Source organism: Anomaloglossus baeobatrachus, chromosome 1 (assembly GCF_048569485.1).
Source record: "Anomaloglossus baeobatrachus isolate aAnoBae1 chromosome 1, aAnoBae1.hap1, whole genome shotgun sequence".
Lineage (NCBI taxonomy): Eukaryota > Metazoa > Chordata > Amphibia > Anura > Aromobatidae > Anomaloglossus > Anomaloglossus baeobatrachus.
Genome location: NC_134353.1, coordinates 241,058,980 through 241,067,298, shown reverse-complemented (window position 1 = coordinate 241,067,298; position 8,319 = coordinate 241,058,980).

The window sequence follows — 8,319 nt, the reverse complement described above, 5'->3', positions numbered from 1 at the left end:
TCGGTGTGCAGAGCACCGATACGCAGTTCAAGCGGCTTGGTGATCCAGGAGATGGTGTCAGAGAGGGGTCTCCCATCCACAGAGGCAATCACAAGAGGTTTGGCGAGTAGAGTAACAGGCACCTGGTACTTGTCCACCGTGGCCTGCTGGATGAAATTGCCTGCTGCCCCAGAATCGAGGTACGCCTCAGCCGTAAACCGCGTCTCTCCCGTTGTCACTTGCACAGTCCATGTAACCGGGTCTGAGAGAGTCCCAGCACCTAGGGTGGCCTCTCCTACCAACCCTAGGCTTTGGAGTTTCCCGGCCTCTCAGGACAGGCGCGTAGCAGGTGTGTGCTCTCTCCGCAGTAGAAGCAGAGACCCTTGGCGAGCCGCTCTGCTCGACGTTGTTCCGACTGTCGCACACGGTCGATCTGCATGGGCTCATGGACGGAGACGCCTGAGGCCATTGACTGGAGTACAGCGGGCTTCTGTGGAGGAGAGGAATGCCGTACCGGACGTCTCTCACGGGACACCTCTTTGGACCGCTCCTGGAAGCGTATGTCCACTCGAGTCGCTAGGGTAATCAGGGCATCCAGGGTGGACGGTACGTCACGTCCAGCCAGCTCATCCTTGATTCGACCCGAGAGTCCTTCCCAGAAGGCGGCGGTTAGGGCCTCGTTATTCCACCCGAGTTCTGAAGCCAAGGTGCGGAAACGGATGGCGTATTGACCCACCGTCAGAGTTCCCTGACGTAACCGGAGAAGAGATGAAGCAGACGCGGAGGCGCATCCGGGTTCGTCAAAGGTGCTGCGAAAGGCCTGTAGGAAGTCCTGGAGGTTCTTGGTCATAGGGTCCTCCTTATCCCACAAGGGGTTCATCCACGCCAGTGCCTCGCCCTCTAGGTGAGACATGATGAAGGCGACCTTGGCTTGGTTGGAGGCAAACAAATGTGGCAGCTGCGTGAAATGGAGGGAGCATTGGTTTATAAACCCCCTGCAGGGGGGCCCGGGTGCCAGAAGCCAACACAGGAAGCTGAGAGGAGGACGCAGCAGAGCCGGCCATGGACTGGGAAGCCGACGGGCGCCGGGAGCGGGGACCAGGGGGCCTGGGAAGCGCTGGGACTGGAGGCTGGAGAGCGGGGAGCGTGGCAGGTGAGCCGGGGAGCGGAGCAGAGGACCCGGGGAGCGTGACACCCAGCAGGACCCTGCAGCAGCGGCTTCAATAACCTGGCTGCACACCACAAGTGGCGTAGTCGAAAAACTCTTTTATTTTCTTTCTTTTCTTTTTCTTCCATTTTTCAACCCCTTTTTATCAGACCGAGCCCCAGGGTCATGGGACTGGGCATCGGCCGCGACCATGACTGATCCCCCTGTGCACTGCGCGCCCGGGACCAAGTACCCCACAGCCCCTGGGGCATCACACAGTCTTCACCAGCACCTCAGATGCTGAGGTTGGACTTGGCTGATGATAGTCACCAGCTACCACTCTGGGTCAGCTCCTGGTTGATGCTCTCCATCAAGGGGCTGGTTGGTGTAAGGTGTGACGGGAGGAAGGGAAAAATTGCCATTAGGGAAAAATAAGATAGAGCAACCCCTGACACTTACCCTGAGCAACCCTGAGCTCCATGATGTTCTTAGACGGGTTCATTCACTCCTTGTGGCAATCACGTTCCTATCCCTGTCTTTTCCTGAGCACAACCCTGACTAGTGCACAGTTGAGCAGGAACACTAATCCTGCTCTAGGATAAATACACAAAGAGGAAAAGACAGACAAGGGTAAAAAAATATTATAGGAAGGAGTAAAGAAAAAAGATTAGTTAGGCAAACCAAAAAGGGAATAAAGGATGGGAAGACACCAAACAAACTTCCAATCAGCTATCTCTATATATGGCTCCTTAAATGACTTTTGTCCAAGTTCACACCTCCACACCAAGACCAAGGAATAGCATGCTATCTCTGGCAACTACCCTAGCTGAGACGTGAGTACTATAGCAGTGGGGAGTGGAAAAAATCAGAACAGCTGCAGTAGCCCAGGACATAAAGCCCAAGGAGACCAAAAGAACTGCTTAACCCTTGCAGCACAGGACCAATGAAAATCTACATAGCTAACTGGAAAGCAAAGCAGATCCAACCAGTCCAAGCTATCTTCTGATACTGGAAATAGAGGAGGCTGCTCTCCATCGTGGTGCCACTGTGACAGACACAAAATTAAGACTGAGGCAAAGATGGCAATCATGCTCTTCCCTATTTTACTCTAATGGCAATTTAACCCTTCCTCCCGTCACACCTTACATCGACCAGCCCCTTGGTGGAGAGCATCAACCAGAAGCTGACCCAGAGTGGTAGCTGGTGACTATCATCAGCCAAGTCCAACCTCACCATCTGAGGTGCTGGTGAAGACTTTGTGATGCCCCAGGACCTGTGGGGTACTCTGTCCCGGGCGCGCAGTGCGCAGGGGGATCAGTCATGGTCGCGGCCGATGCCCAGTCCCATGACCCTGGGGGTCGGTCCGATAAAAAGGGGTTGAAAAATGGAAGAAAAATGAAAGAAAATAAAATAAAAGAGTTGTCTCCAGGGGCATCTGGTGCATGCATAGAGAAGTAAGTATACAAGCCTTTCCTTCACTTTCGCACCGAACATGAGTTATATGTCATTACAGGTGGCTTGTGATGATTGTGAAGTACAAAAACACTTTTTTCAACATTTTTAGTGTCATGGTATTACAGTTATTTTTTCTGCAGCTTTTGGAAGCCAGATGTCATGAGTGTGTCAGGTCAGCATATTACCTCTTGGGGATCTGGAATCAGGACGTCTCAGTGCTTAATTGATCGCCGGTCCTGTTTGAAGCCCATTTGACTATTATCTTGTATGCGAGTGGATTCCCTTTCATTTGATGCTGAAGGGTTTAAGGTCCCTTTCCCTTGTTGCTGAGATTTTCCATAGCCTTAATCACAGCTGCAGCATCTTATCATCTCCCTTCCACTATATTTACCCACTCCTGGTCTCACTTCATGACGGTTTTTCTGCTTCTATTTTGATCGCTTTGAAGGAGCCTGTCTCTGGAGAAACTAAGGTGCTGAGAAGTTTCTTGCTGGAGAAGCCAAGGAGTGCTATTTGTTGTGTCTTTCCCCACCCATTTGTCTTACCTTTATCGTGTTGTTTTATTGCAGTATTGAGACTATTGTCTTGCTGGCCTTCACACTAGTCAGGGTGAGTTCAGGGCAAGCTAAGGCCTAGGCATGTGACTGTGCACAGGGGAAGGACCGATCTAGGGATGTTGAGGAGTGTAGGCATCAGACTCAGATGAGTGTTAAGAGGTGACCCCCGCTTCTACTCTGTATCACTAGGTCCTTGTACCTCTTCCCTGGTTTTCCCTTTGTGTTGTGTAGCTTGCTGGGTGTCTTCTAGCACCCAGCATGACACCAGAAAAGGACAGTAACAAGATGACAAGCTTAAAGGGAATCTGTCACCAGGTTTTTGCTAGATAATCTGAGAGCAGCATAATGTAGAGACAGTGACCCTGATTCCAGCGATGTGTCACTTACTGAGCTGTTTGCTGTAATTTTGATAAAATATATGTTTTCTCTGCTGCAGATCTAGCTGTTATACAGAGCTCATGAATATGCTGGACTACCTGGCATCATGCCAATTAGTCCTCTAATGATATAATTTGTTGCTGATTAAACAGTGATTTTATCAAAACTACACTAAGCAGCCCAGTAAATGATACACCGCTGGAATCAGGATCTCTGCCCCTACATTATGTCCGATTAGGTGGTAAAAACTGATGATAGATTCTCTTTAAAAATAAAAACAAAACATAATTTTGTGATATTCAGTAGAGAGTGGTTTATCCTCTATGTTTAGCCCGCCAGTGGTAGTGATGACATTTGCAACCTGTTGAGAGTTTTGCTACCATGTTGCAATAATGTATTGGATTTGTGCAAGGAAAAACTGGAGTTCTTATCAAAATTCAGAAAACATCAAGGGAGGATATGTCTGTACATCATACGACTGAGGTTAAAGGGGGCTTTACACGCTACGACATCGCTAATGCAAACTCGTTGGGGTCACGGAATTAGTGGCGCACATCCGGCCGCATTAGCGATGCCGTTGCGTGTGACACCGATGAGCGATTTTGCATCGTTGCAAAAACTTGCAAAATCGCTCATCGGTGACATGGGGGTCCATTCTCAAAAATCGTTACTGCAGCAGTAACGAGGTTGTTCCTCGTTCCGGCGGCAGCACACATCGCTCTGTGTGACACCGCAGGAACGAGGAAGCTCTCCTTACCTGCCTCCCGGCCGCTATGCGGAAGGAAGGGGGTGGGCAGGATGTTACGTCCCGCTCAGCTCCGCCCCTCCGCTGCTATTGGGTGGCCGCTCAGTGACGTTGCTGTGACGCCGCACGGACCGCCCCCTTAGAAAGGAGGAGGTTCGCCGGTCACAGTGACGTCGCCGGGCAGGTAAGTATGTGTGACGGGTCTGGGCGATGTTGTGCGGCACGGGCAGCGATTTGCCCATGTCGCGCAACAGATGGGGGCGGGTACCCACACTAGCGATATCGGGACCGATATCACAGTGTGTAAAGCCCGCTTTAGAAACCAAAGGTTCACCACAAAACCTTTCTGAAAGTCTCCTGACTATTTTTCCTCCCAGTTTTATAGTTGACAAATTGATAAATCTGCTTCAGTTTTGTCCACCTAGCGACAATCTTGCTAATAGATCTGTAGATATTGTTTAAAAATAAACTTTCTAGTTAAAGGGAATCTGTCAGCAAGTTTTTGAAACCTCATCTGAGAGCAGGATGATTTAGGCAAAGAGATTCTGAATCTAACGATGTATTACTTAGATTACTGGGTGCAGCCGTTCTGACACTCACACCAGGCTTTCAGTGTACATTTCCATAGAGAGAAGGGGGCAGCGTAGAGTACAGCTCACATGCTCCTCTGACTTACTAATGATAAAGCTAAGAGGCTTAACCCTTTAGTGACGGAGCTAATTTTCACCTTAATGACCAGACCAAATTTTGCAATTCTGACCAGTGTCACTTCATGAGGTTATAACTCTAGAACGCTTCAACGGATCCCGGTGATTCTGAGATTGTTTTTTCGTCACATATTGGACTTCATGTTAGTACCAAATTTAGGACAATATTTTTTGCGTTTATTTATGAAAAAAATTGAATATTGGCAAAAATTTTGAAAATTTTGCAATTTTCAACTTTTGAATTTTTATACCGTTAAACCAGAGATTTCTGTGACACAAAATAGTTAATAAATAACATTTCCCACATGTCTACTTTACATCAGCACAATTTTGGGAACAAAATTTTTTTTCGTTAGGACGTTAGAGGGGTTCAAAGTTTATCAGCGATTTCTCATTTTTACATCAAAATTTACAAAACCAGTTTTTTAGGGACCACATCACATTTGAAGTGACTTCAATAGGCCTAGATGACAGAAAATACCCAAAAGTGACACCATTCTAAAAACTGCACCCCCCAAAGTACTCAAAACCACATTCAAGAAGTTTATTAACCCTTCAGGTGCTTCACATGAACAAAAGCAATGTGGAATGAAAAAAAGCAAAAATTAAATTTTACCTAAAAATGTTGCTCTAACCCAAATTTATTCACTTTTAGAAGAAATAACACAACAAAATGGACCCCAAAACTTGTTCCCCACTTTCTTATGAGCACGATGATACCCCACATGTGGTCAGAAACCTCTGTTTGGACAAATGGGAGGGCTCGGAACAGAAGGAGCAATATTTGAATTTTGGAAAGCAAATTTGGCTGAAATAGATTGCGGGCACCATGTTGCATTTACAGGTCCGCTAAGGTACCTAAACAGAAGAAACCCCTCACAAGTGACACCATTTTGGAAACTAGACCCCTCAAGGCTTCTATCTAGGGGTATAGTGAGCATTTTAGATCCACAGGTACTTCACAGATTTTGTTAACGTTACGTTGTCATATTGAAAATTTTAATAATTTTCTCAAAAATGTTGCTTTAGCATCAATTTTCTCACTTTTTCAAGAGGTAATTCCAAAAATGTGACCTCAAGGTTTGTTAACCACTTTTTTATGAGCGCGGTGATACCTCACATGGGGTCTGAAACCTTTGTTTGGACAAATGGGAGGGCTTGGAACGAAAGGAGCAATATTTGAATTTTGGAAAGGAAATTTGGCTGAAAAAGATTGCGGGCACCATGTCACATTTGGAGGACCCCTAAGGTACCTAAACAGCAGAAACCCCGCACAAGTGACCCCATTTTGGAAACTATGCCCCTCAAGGAATTTATCTAGATGTTTGGTGAGTACCCTGAACCCCCAGGTGCTTCACAGAATTTTATAACGTTGAGCCATGGAAAAAAAAAAATAAAATTTTACCACAAAATTGTTATTTCAACCAGGTAGCTTTTTTTTTTACAAGAGTAAAAGGAAAAAATTCAGCATAACATTTATTGTGCAATTTCTCCTGAGTTTGGCGATACCTTATATGTGGTGGAAATCAACTGTTTGGGCGCATGGGAGGGCTCGGAAGGGAAGGAGTGCCATTTGACTGCAAAATTGGCTGGAATCAATAGCGGACGCCAGGTTGCATTTGGAGAGCCCTTGAGGTGCCTAAACAGTGGCTGTCCCCCACAAGTGACTCCATTCTGGAAACAAGACACCTCAAGGCTTTTATCTAGGTGTATAGTGAGCAGTTTGAATCCATGAATACTTCACAGAATTTGATAAGCTTAGGTTGCCATATTGAAAATTTTCATTTTTTTCACAAAAATGTTGCTTCAGCATCAAATTTCTCACTTTTTCAAGAGACAACAACAAACCGTGGACCCAACAGGTTTTTATCCAATGTCTTATGAGCACAGGGATACCCCACATGTGGCCAAAAACCTCTGTTTGGATAAATTGGAGGGCTTGGAATGGAAGGAGCACCATTTGAATTCTGGAAAAGTTGAGATAAATTGCGGGCACCATGTCACATTTGCAGGGCCCCTTGGGTACCTATACATTAGAAACCCCCCCACAAGTGACCCCATTTTGGAAACTGGATTTTATTCAGGAGTATAGTAAGCATTTTGAATCCACAGGTACTTCACAAAAATGTTGCTGTAGCAACAAATGTCTCACTTTTAGGCTATGTGGCCATGATCCAGCGACACGGCGTCTAGTACACAGTGTCAGCCTTCCTGCAGAGATGTGAGTGTTGTCCACGGGAGAACGCAGCTGCCCATGCCCACGATTTGGGTTCAGGCCGCTGTGGAGCTCTATGCTACCTGCAGAGAACACTCATCTCCGCAGCATAAATTGACATGCGGAGGCTTGGGAAGCTGCACCACAGGTCAGTGTATGCTGCGGAGAAGAGAAGCACAGTGGGCATGGGATTTCTAAAAATCCTTCCACTGTGCTTCTACTGCACAACGCAGCGTTATGGACGCAGGGAAAACACTCTGCGCCCAAAACGCTGCAAACCCTGATCGTGGGCACACAGCCTAAAATGCTACAATGGATGAATGGATAGATGTCAAACAAATATAACGTCCCACCCCCTGCATATTCTAAGCTGGCGCCCTTTAGTGCCTTTCATGTGGCACTAAAGGTTGCCTAGCCTTGTATTTAGCCCCCCAAAAAATTAATAATTAAAATAAACCACGTGGGGTCCCCCCTATTTTTGATAGCCAGCTAGGGTAAAGCAGACAGCAGTAGCCTGCAAACCACAGCTGACAGCTTCACCTTGGCTGGTGATCAATTTGGAGGGCTCCCCAGGCGTTTTTTAAAAAAAAAAAAAAACGTGGGGTCCCCCCCAAATTAGATCACCAGCCAAGGTGAAGCGGACAGCTGGGGTCTGGTATTCTCAGGGTGGGAAGAGCCATGGTTATTGGACTCTTCCCAGCCTAAAAATAGCAGGCCGCAGCCGCCCCAGAAGTGGCGCATCCATTAGATGCGCCAATCCTGGCGCTTCGCTCCAGCTCATCCCGCGCCCTGGTGCGGTGGCAGACGGGGTAATATATGGGGTTGATACCAGCTGTAATGTCACCTGGCATCAAGCCCTGGGGTTAGTGATGTCATGGCATCTGAACAGATACCCGACATTACTAACCCAGTCAAGTAATAGAAAAAAATAAAGACAAAAAAAAAATTTATTTGAAAAAAAAACTCCCCGAAACATTCCTCTTTTACCAATTTATTGAAAATAAATAAATTTCGGTCGCTGTAATCCATTTTGGAGGTCCCACGCCGACTCTGGATCTTCTAGAATATGGGGGGCACGTTCAGGGAACGTATCCCCCATTTTCTGGAAGAGCAAGCTCTCCATGAGCAGTGTGGGT